Source organism: Lutra lutra, chromosome 18, assembly GCF_902655055.1.
Source record: "Lutra lutra chromosome 18, mLutLut1.2, whole genome shotgun sequence".
NCBI classification, from domain to species: Eukaryota; Metazoa; Chordata; class Mammalia; order Carnivora; family Mustelidae; genus Lutra; species Lutra lutra.
Window position 1 is genome coordinate 11597042 of NC_062295.1, and position 9312 is coordinate 11606353.

Genomic DNA, 9312 nt, shown 5'->3' on the forward strand with positions numbered 1-9312 from the left:
CACAACGATGACTAGCAGTGCCCTCCCCATTCCTAGACCAAGTGGGGAGTGTTTGCACGTCACCACTGAGGGGCACGGACAGCACCATTCATGCCCTGCGCCCCCTGGAAAAATCCCAAATGTTAACAGATTTGGAGCTGACATAACGCTCGGGGGTTGGAGGGAGGGGTGTGCAATCAGGACCACATTTAACAAATGAAAATACAAAAATCCCAGTTAAATTTGAATTTCAGGACATGCTTTTAGTGTAGGTATATCCCATGCCATGTTTGGGATATACTTATACTAAAAAAAATTTACTCCTTGTTCAACTGAATAGCTGGGTGTCTTCTATTTTCTGTGGCAACCCTACTTAGGACTCTTGTAGTCCATTGTGGGAGGAAATTCTCCCCCAGCCCAGGACATGGAGCAAGAAGTAAGCCCCCTTGTTGGGGCTGCCCCCTCATATCCATGCAGGGGAAGGCCGCAGCCAGTGCACAAAGGAAGCCAGGAGGAAGGCTCAGGGAGCAAGGCTTTGCTGGGTCTGGTGGGGTGATCACTTAACTTGCTGAGCATTCGTGGGCCCAACGTTGCACCAACCATGCTTTAAGTACATTACCTCTTCGTGTCTTTACAAGAAAGCAAGGTCAGGTAAGGAACTGAGGTCAGAGTCACTTGGTAACTACCCGAAGCTGGACTCGAACCCAGGCGGCCTGGCTCCTGGTGGGGCGGGGAATGGAGGGACACCTTCGGCATGCACTACTCTTTGTTAATGTCTTCATGCCCCTCACCTTGCCAGGAAGGGGTCGGAAAGGTGGTGACTACTAGTGATTAATAGGCATTTAACCTAAACTTTATGGGTCAGGAAGGGTGCCCTGATACCCACTGAGTCTGGGACGGGAAAGGCAGGCACACTTGCCTTTGGTGGCTCCCCAAGGTTGCCTGTGGCTCCCCAAGGATGCTGGGCTGGGATGCACGCTCACTGTCCTGGTCCCCTTCCCACCATATTCTGCTCTTTTTAGGAATGGAAGAGTCGTGATGGCAAATTCCACAGTGGGGCGATGCAACCCCACTGGAAATCCAGTCTGGCAAGGAGGGGGTGCAGGTCCCCATCTCCCTGCACCACTCCCACCCCCGCTGGCTGGGCTGGGCAAGAAATCCTCATCAGCCCTTGGGGGACACACACAGCCCTCCATCTCTGAGTCTCGCTGCCTCTGGGCTCACAGTGCTATCTTTTTTTTTTTAACATTTTTATTTTTATTTATTTTAAGATTTAATTTATTTATTTGACACAGAGAGAGAGAGATCACAAGTAGGCAGAGCAGCAGGCAGACAGAGAGGGGGAAGCAGGCTCCCTGCTGAGCAGAGAGCCCGATGTGGGGCTCAATCCCAGGACTCTGGGATCATGATCTGAGCCGAAGGCAGAGGCCCAACCCACTGAGCCACCCTGGCGCCTCTCACAGTGCTATCTTTAAAGCAGCAACTTTAATAGTTGGGGCCAGGGAGGAGGAGGAGAATGGAGGCCCGGAAGCTCTGGGAGCTGATGGACCCCAGCCTGGCATTCTGTAGGTGGCCCTGAACCCCAAAGTCCACTTTGACACCATCTAGGGAGAGCCAGGGTCTAAGTCAGAGGTCTAATAAGTCAGGCTTGGAGGCTTGTGAGGTAGACAAGCCCAGGGTTCGGGAGACCCCTCACTGGAAAGGAGAAAGGCCAGAGTACCTCCACCCTCCCCAGCAGGTGTCAGAAGAACAGATCCAGGCCCCTCCATTCTGACTATAATCCCTGGCCAGCTGGGGCCCAGAGACACCCGAGAGCCCTGAGGTTCCCTCCAGGCCCTCCCCAGTCACCCCAGCCAAGACCTCAGGCTCCAGAAAGAGCTAACTCAGCGGTCCAGGCAGAGACCTGTGGGGTCTCGCCAGCCAGGGGCCTGTGCTGGACCCAGAGATCCCAGATGCCTTCCTTTGACTTGGATCCAGAAAATATAAAGCATTCTCACAACTCAGTAATAAGATGACAAATAACCCGGTGGAAAAATGAGCAAACTACTGGAAGAGACAGTTCTCCAAAACAGGTGTAAAAAAGTTCAATGAGCCCATGGAAAGATGCTGAGCTATGGGAATGGCCGCAAATGGGCAGCCCGTTTGGGGGGAGGTAGCGGTGAAAATGGCATAAAACTAGACTGTGATGATGGCTGCATAACTCTGTGAATTTACAAACACGTGTGACTTTTATGGGGTGTCAAGTAGACCTCAAGAAAGCTTGCGAAAAATGAAGGAGTCCCAGAGGTATCCGAAGACCCCCCCCTTGCCCCCCCTCACCCCAGGCCAACCCCCTCTGTGTGCATGACCCCCACATGCTGCCTTTAAAGCAGGATGAGGGGACCTTCCTGGTGGGGTGGCCACAGGGAGGGATCTGGCTGCCACCCCTCCTCCCAGACCCTCTAGAGAAGGACAGACCCGCAGCGGGGAGGCTGGCAGGGTAGCAGAGGGAAGGGTGGGGAGGGAGCACTGCTCTTTGGGTAACCATCTCCTTCCGATGCTGCCTGGGATGCAGCCATAGTCATTCAGCCAGACGCTTGGGGCCTGGGTGTCATCGGAGGGGAGGGGTGCAGGGTGGGGAATGGGACCACCAGCAGCCAGTGCTGCCTTCCTCGGCCCTTCCTCCCCCTGAGGTGGGAGTCCTCCATGTGGACCCTCCAGTCCCAGGCTCCTGGAGCAGACAAGACCTCTATCCTTTACCCACGACGTGCCATAGGGCAGCATGGCACCCAGCCCCCACTCGCTCAGGGATATGGGGCATGAGCAGGGCAGAGCAGTGCAGAATGAGCCCAAACCCCAGAGTCAGACCTTCTGAGTTCCAATCCCAACACGGCCACTACGTGCTTGTTTAATACTCAGCAAATTCTGTCACTTCCCTGAGCTGAACTTTTTTTTCTCCAAAAAATGGCCATAATACAAAAAGAGGCCCCCCCCCCCCCCGGTAGACTATTGCAAGGATGAAGGGGGTAGATATGGAACTTTCTGGAATCCCTCTCTCTTTGCATCGATCTCCTCTGGACATAGGAGCTGGTGCACAGCAGGGCCCAGAGGCAGGACTGGAAGTGTAAGAAGGCAAAGACAGGTCTGACTGATCCCTGAAGTTGGAGAGCTGGACGGTGGGGGGGACAGGCTGCTTTTTGCTTTTTTGCTCTTTGCTTTTCTCTCCCTGTGGAAAACTGGCCCCTCGTGCGAAATGGCCTGGACAGCAGCTTCTCCAATCTGGCAATTCCTCCAATGGTAAAACTGAGGGTTGCCCCTGTGATCTTGCCATCCCGGTCCTGGCCCGAGAAAACTCACATCCACGCAAAAACTCGGACAGGCATGTCCCCTGCAGCTTTACTCATAGGAGCCAAAAAGCAGAAACAAGGCAGATGTCCATCATCTGTTGAACGGATCGACAAGACAGCATATCCATGCATGGAATACTGTCCAGCCACGAGAGAAAGCGTCAAGTCCTGAGATATGCCCCAGCATGGGTGGATCCTGAGAACCTTACACCGAATCAAAGAAGCCAGCCAGAAAAGGCCACATAATCCGTGATTCTGTCCCATGGAAGTGTGCATAGGAAGATCTAGGAATCAGGGAGTAGAGGAGTTGGTTGTCTCTGGCTGTGCAGGGAGGGTGGGGGACAGGAAGGAGGAGCAGAGCTAACAGGTACCAAGTTGTCTGCTTGTTTTCCTGAGATGTTGAAAATGTTCTAATAGTGATTATAGCGCCGGCTGCATGTATCTGTGAGCTTACTAAGAACCAGCGAATTTTACTTTAAGTGGCTGAACTGTATGGTATGTGAATTACAGCGGACTTTCAAGGCCACTGGGCCCAACTCTGTCCCTAGAGACAGCAGACTGGGGCCAGGAGGGGAAGCGCTGTGCCCAGGGGACACTCGAGCCTGTTGGTTCAAAGGAAGAAGGCTGGGGGGGAGGATGCTTCCCCTGGGATGGGGGAGATGCTGGGGAGACAGGAAGGGCAGGTGTCCCTTGGTTGAAGGCAGGCTCCCCGTCTCCACTCCAACCCTTGAAGCAGCCCAGGGTCCTTTGTCTCCACCAAGATGAAGGGACAGGAGGCCACGGTGTAGATGCCTTATGTACAGAAGGTGAGCTCCCTCCCAGGCATGTCAGGTAACCCCCTCATTGTATAGAGGTCGAGAGAGACACGGAGGGGTGATAGGCCTCCCCGGGCCAAGGTCACAGAGCAGGCAGGACACAGCCCAGAATGCGGCTGGGTCCGTGGGATCCCAGTTCTGTAGATAAGAGGGGACCCCTGCTCCCAGGCTGGGAGAGGGGGAAGGGACATTGGCCACAGGCTGCTGAAGAGGGAGGGGCAGGGATCTTCTCCACTGAGCCACCGCCTTGAGCTCTAGGGGCCCCTGCATCTGGGCAGAGCCCCAGCAGCCCTCTCTACCCCCTTGGGTCTCTCAAAACAGCCATTGGATTGGGGCCTGGGAGCCCACACCTCTCCTGTCCCCACCATCTCAGGGGTCGGAGGCCAGTCTTCTCTCTGCACTCACTCTCTCCACGGGTCCTGAGCCAGTTCCCCACGTTTAGGTCCTGTCCCTGCCCAGTGCAGCTTCGGGTAGGTTGGAAGGAGTAGCCGGGGCGGCAGAGGGGGGTGGCAGGGGTTGGATGGGTCCTCCTGTGACCTCCCCCAGTGCCTGTAGGGCCTGGGGTCACACCTCTCACCTCACAGGGATGATCCAATGAACCCATTCCCAGGACACATGTCAAGGTCCCTGCCAAGGAGTGAGGAGGAGGTGTGAGCTTGAAGGCAAAGTCCCCACAGTGGGCACATCATTTAATCAGGCCTAGATCTCTCTGAAAGTACATGGAGGCTTTAGGGTAGAAGATGGGGTAGGGGAGAAAGGCCATCAAGCCACTGGGTAGAGGGCTGCCTAACCCATCCCAGGGGCAGGAGAGGAGGTAGAGACCTCCGGACCCACCAGAGCTGCTCTTGACTCTGAACCCAAGAGCCCAGAGGGACTTTGGGGAAATGGGGACACCTGTCAGATAGGCCTTTGCTGTCCCTCTTAGCCATTGCTTGCCATCCCTGGATCCATCTTACCAAACCAGACCCACCAGGCCACTCTGCTTAGCAAGCCCTCACTGGCCTCCCAGCACCTGACACTAGGGACACCTCCCTCACCCTCACCCCTATTTCAGCTCTGGGGACTTGGCCCTGAACTCCCATCCTCTGATGCCTCCTTGCTTCAACCTAAGCTTTTCCCAACTGCCCTTTCCTCTTTTTTGCCCAGAAATTCTATCCAGTTATCACACCTCAGCTCCAACCCCACAGCAGTCACCCTTGATGGCCTTGGGGAACTTGCTTTCATCATCTTTCTTTCTTTAGCCTAGAAGATCGTGTCTGGACAGAGGTGTCAGCTAAATACATCATCTGAATGGCTTGGGTGCATGATTTAACTAGACCCTCACAATATGGGTCCAGCATCCCAATTCCATAGTCCAGGGAAGAATTTAGAGACCACGTAATAGAGAGTAGGCAGGAACTCTAAGAATGTGACTCAACAGATCCATGGACTCAAACAGAGTCAGAAAAGAGACTCGGGACCTCAAAAGAATTTAGTCTGCAGGAGGGTGGCCTCTCCAAGCAACCAGGAAGGGACTGATCGTGCAATCAGCCAGTCTGGAAACTGAACACAGTGAGATTTCTACTCCACTTAGAAACAGTCATCAATAGTCCCTCCATTGCTTAGAGACACATTGTCAAAGCTGAAAGAAAACAAACACACCAGTGACCATGAGCACACCTACTACTCAGGTCTTGGCTTCTAACTACCATCTCTTCTTAACTGAGCACTGGGGCTCTTTGGAGGAATGTTTGACTCCAGACGAACTTAGGCTATCTTGTATCCACAAGTGAGAAAGCCATCAAAGACAAGAAGAAACAAAATGGAGCTTTTGAACATCACAAAGAATTGGGACTATAATGAACCGTAATATATTCTGGAAATAAGAATCCCTGTGTCTGCAATGAGCCTCAGTACTCACAGATCTGCTATTTGCAAATTTACCTACATGCTAAAATGTATTTGTAATCCCCAAATCAGGACAGTACTTTCAGTCATTCTTGGACATGCATAGATTATACATTTGGGTCACTGGACTCCTGGGTTCCCAGCCGAGGTTGAACAAGGGAGCACTCTGCCTTCTTGTTATGGCTCTCACCGTGTAAGCAAAAGCCTTTTCTGTAGTCCTTTGGGTGCCATGCTTTTCACATTTTTCTGGGGTGCTTAACATGGCCCTTGGGCTTAGGATACGAAAATTTTATTTTTTTTAAAGATTTTTTATTTATTTATTTGACAGAGAGAGATCACAAGCAGGCAGAGAGGCAGTCAGAGAGAGAGGAGGAAGCAGGCTCCCTGCTGAGCAGAGAGCCCGATGCGGGGCTCGATCCCAGGACCCTGAGATCATGACCTGAGCCGAAGGCAGCGGCTTAACCCACTGAGCCACCCAGGCGCCCCCGAAAATTTTATTCTTGAGGGTAATAACGTATTCTTCTCCCACAGTACGGTGCACCAGGCATCTAGATGGGCTTCAGTCCAACTCCTGGTCAGAACACGGTGGCTATGATTCCCACCATGTTAGGCCAGGCCTTGTGCAAGGGGCCTTGCATGCCTGGCACCCAGTTGCCCAGGTCTGCGCCTGCTGGCTGGCGATGGGTGACCACAGGGAATTGGCTTCACCTCTCTGCACCTATCTGTGATAGGATTATCATGGTGATAAATCATAGTACCCAACTCCAATAGGACCATTTGAGGATTAAAGGAGCTAAGGCCAGGGAAGGGGTTAGTTTAGGTTGGCAGAGAGCAAGTTCTCGATACCATTATGGGTTTAGAGATGCAAAAAGAACAGGGCAGCTTGCCACAGGCTGCTTCTGACCAGCAACAGAAGGCAACAGGGCTATGAAGTCCCCTTTTTAAGAGGGATGGGGCACACACACAGATACACACATACATGTGTATCTATATGAGGAATCTATCTCTGGCTTTATGGACAACCAGTCCTTGTTACTTAGTGGCAGATTCTGTATTTGCAAAACTGCCTACTCCTTAGAATTTATTCGCAGCCCCAGAATCAATACTGGTGGTGCTTTGTGGTCCTTCATGGGCATGTATAGAATGGCAAGAAATCTGAGTCCCCCCCGTCCCCATGTGCACACGCTCAGCCAAGGTTGAACAAAGCCACACGCTGCCGTCTTGTTTCCGCTCTTACACTGTAAACAAATGTCCTTTCTGAGGTCTGTTCAGCACCACGGTTTTTGCATTTTCTTTTAAAGATTTTATTTATTTATTTGAGGGAGAATGAGTGAGAGAGAGCATGAGAGAGGAGAAGGTCAGAGGGAGAAGCAGACTCCCCAAGGAGCTGGGAGCCCGATGTAGGACTCGATCCTGGAAGTCCGGGATCATGACCTGAGCTGAAGGCAGTTGCTCAGCCAACTGAGCCACCCAGGCGCCCCACTTTTTGCATTTTTGCATGTGTGCTTGTTGTCGGTGATTTCAGTATTTTAAATGGTCCCTAAATGCAGGGCTGACGCACTGCCTAGCGTCCCTGGGTACAAGCAGGTGGGGATGAGCCTCGCGGAGAAAATCCTTGTTAGGTAAGTTTCATTCGGACGTAAGTGACAGTACCATTGGCGCAAGTTTCATCAATCAACAATGTCTATTAACTAAAGTGAATACGTTGTCTTTAAACAGAAACACACACGAGAACCGGGTTACGTATTGATCCGTTGACAAAAATGTAACCGGAGGCTCAGAGGAACCTAACCCCGTATAACCCCTAAGAGCAACAGCTCAGGGTTTGCTAACCCAGCATTTGCAGGAAGCGGACGGAGTATAAATACCGTGAATAACAAGAACCAACTGTGTATGACTGACCATTCCTATTATGCAGATGAGAGAACAGGCTTGGAAGAATTCACTCCCTTTCCAAGATCACAGGACTAGCTGTCCTCAGACACAGGATTCGACCCCTGCTCTGCAGATGCTGAGTCTGCGGCCCCTCCCCCCAGAGCCCAGGCATCCGGAACCTTTAGGGGGTGGGTTCCACTTGACTGCTCAGCCGTGCTGCTGTCTCCATCTGGAAACACCTACAAGGTGTCGAGGGAGCCTTGTGCCCTGGCCTGGCCACCAAACAGGTGCCGATGAGGGTGGGGGACAGCTGCTGGTTGGTGGAGATGCGCGTACCAGCAAAGGGGCCACATGGGGAGTCAGTCACAGATCACTGACTCCCAGAGGGTGGCCGGGGGTTAAGGGAGGTTCAAAGAGGCTGGATCTGAACCCTGTGCTCCACTGGCTGGCTAGGACCTCAGCCTGGCTCCTCAGTGCCCCAAGTCCCTGGTCTATGCAAGCGGGGCTAACTGCACCTCTCTGAGGGGCCAAGAGGCACACCTGGGACGACAGTTCACCTTGTATCTTAGAGGCCAAATGATGCCATGATTCATGTGCACCTCTGAGCAAGCTTGGGGAGAGGTGCAGGCCTTCCCCCCACCTCTGTCCCTTTCACAGATAAGGGAGCCGAGGCTCAGTGCCTTGTGCCCACAATGCATAGCGCTGGGATTCCAGGTCAGGACGCTTCCCACCGGCCCTCAGCACTCCTGCTGGACTCCCGTGGTGTGAACACAGGATGGGGAAGAGACACTGGGCATACCGAGACCCTCTGGGGGACAGAGAAGACGATCGGAGGGGGCCTGAGTCTATCACAACCCCCCTTTTAATTTTGCCAGTTTCTAACTGGAGCATAGAATACAGGGTTGGGCATGGCCTTGGAGGTAACCGTTCTGCAAATGCTTGTCCATCCCCTACTATGTCCTAGGCACTAGGCTGGACAGAGTGATGGTAAGTGGGGCTGCTGCCTCACTGCCTGTCCAATATAGTCTGTAAATCCCCGTGTGCGGGGGGCTCGTGAGGCCAAACAAGGACACTCCTTCCTTGCAAGGAGAGCATTAGAGCAGTTTTTACCTGCAGAATTTGCAGGCCACGTGCAAGGAGACAGTTGCAGAAAGGTCATGGTCGAGGAGAATGTCTGCTAGTCACACAGCAGAGGGCAAATGAGAGGAGTCGGCCGAAGGTATGGGCATGTGAGAAGCGAAGGCATTTTCGAGAACAGGGCTCAGCAAGCTACAGCCCCCAGGACACACCTGGCCCGCTTCCTGTTTTTTATAAGTAAAGTTTTATTGGAACACAGTCCCGCCCATTCATTTAAATGAGGCCTGGGACTGCTTTCTCTGTCGCAACAGGAGAGTTGAGTCATTTGTATAAAGACCATATGGCTCAAAGAG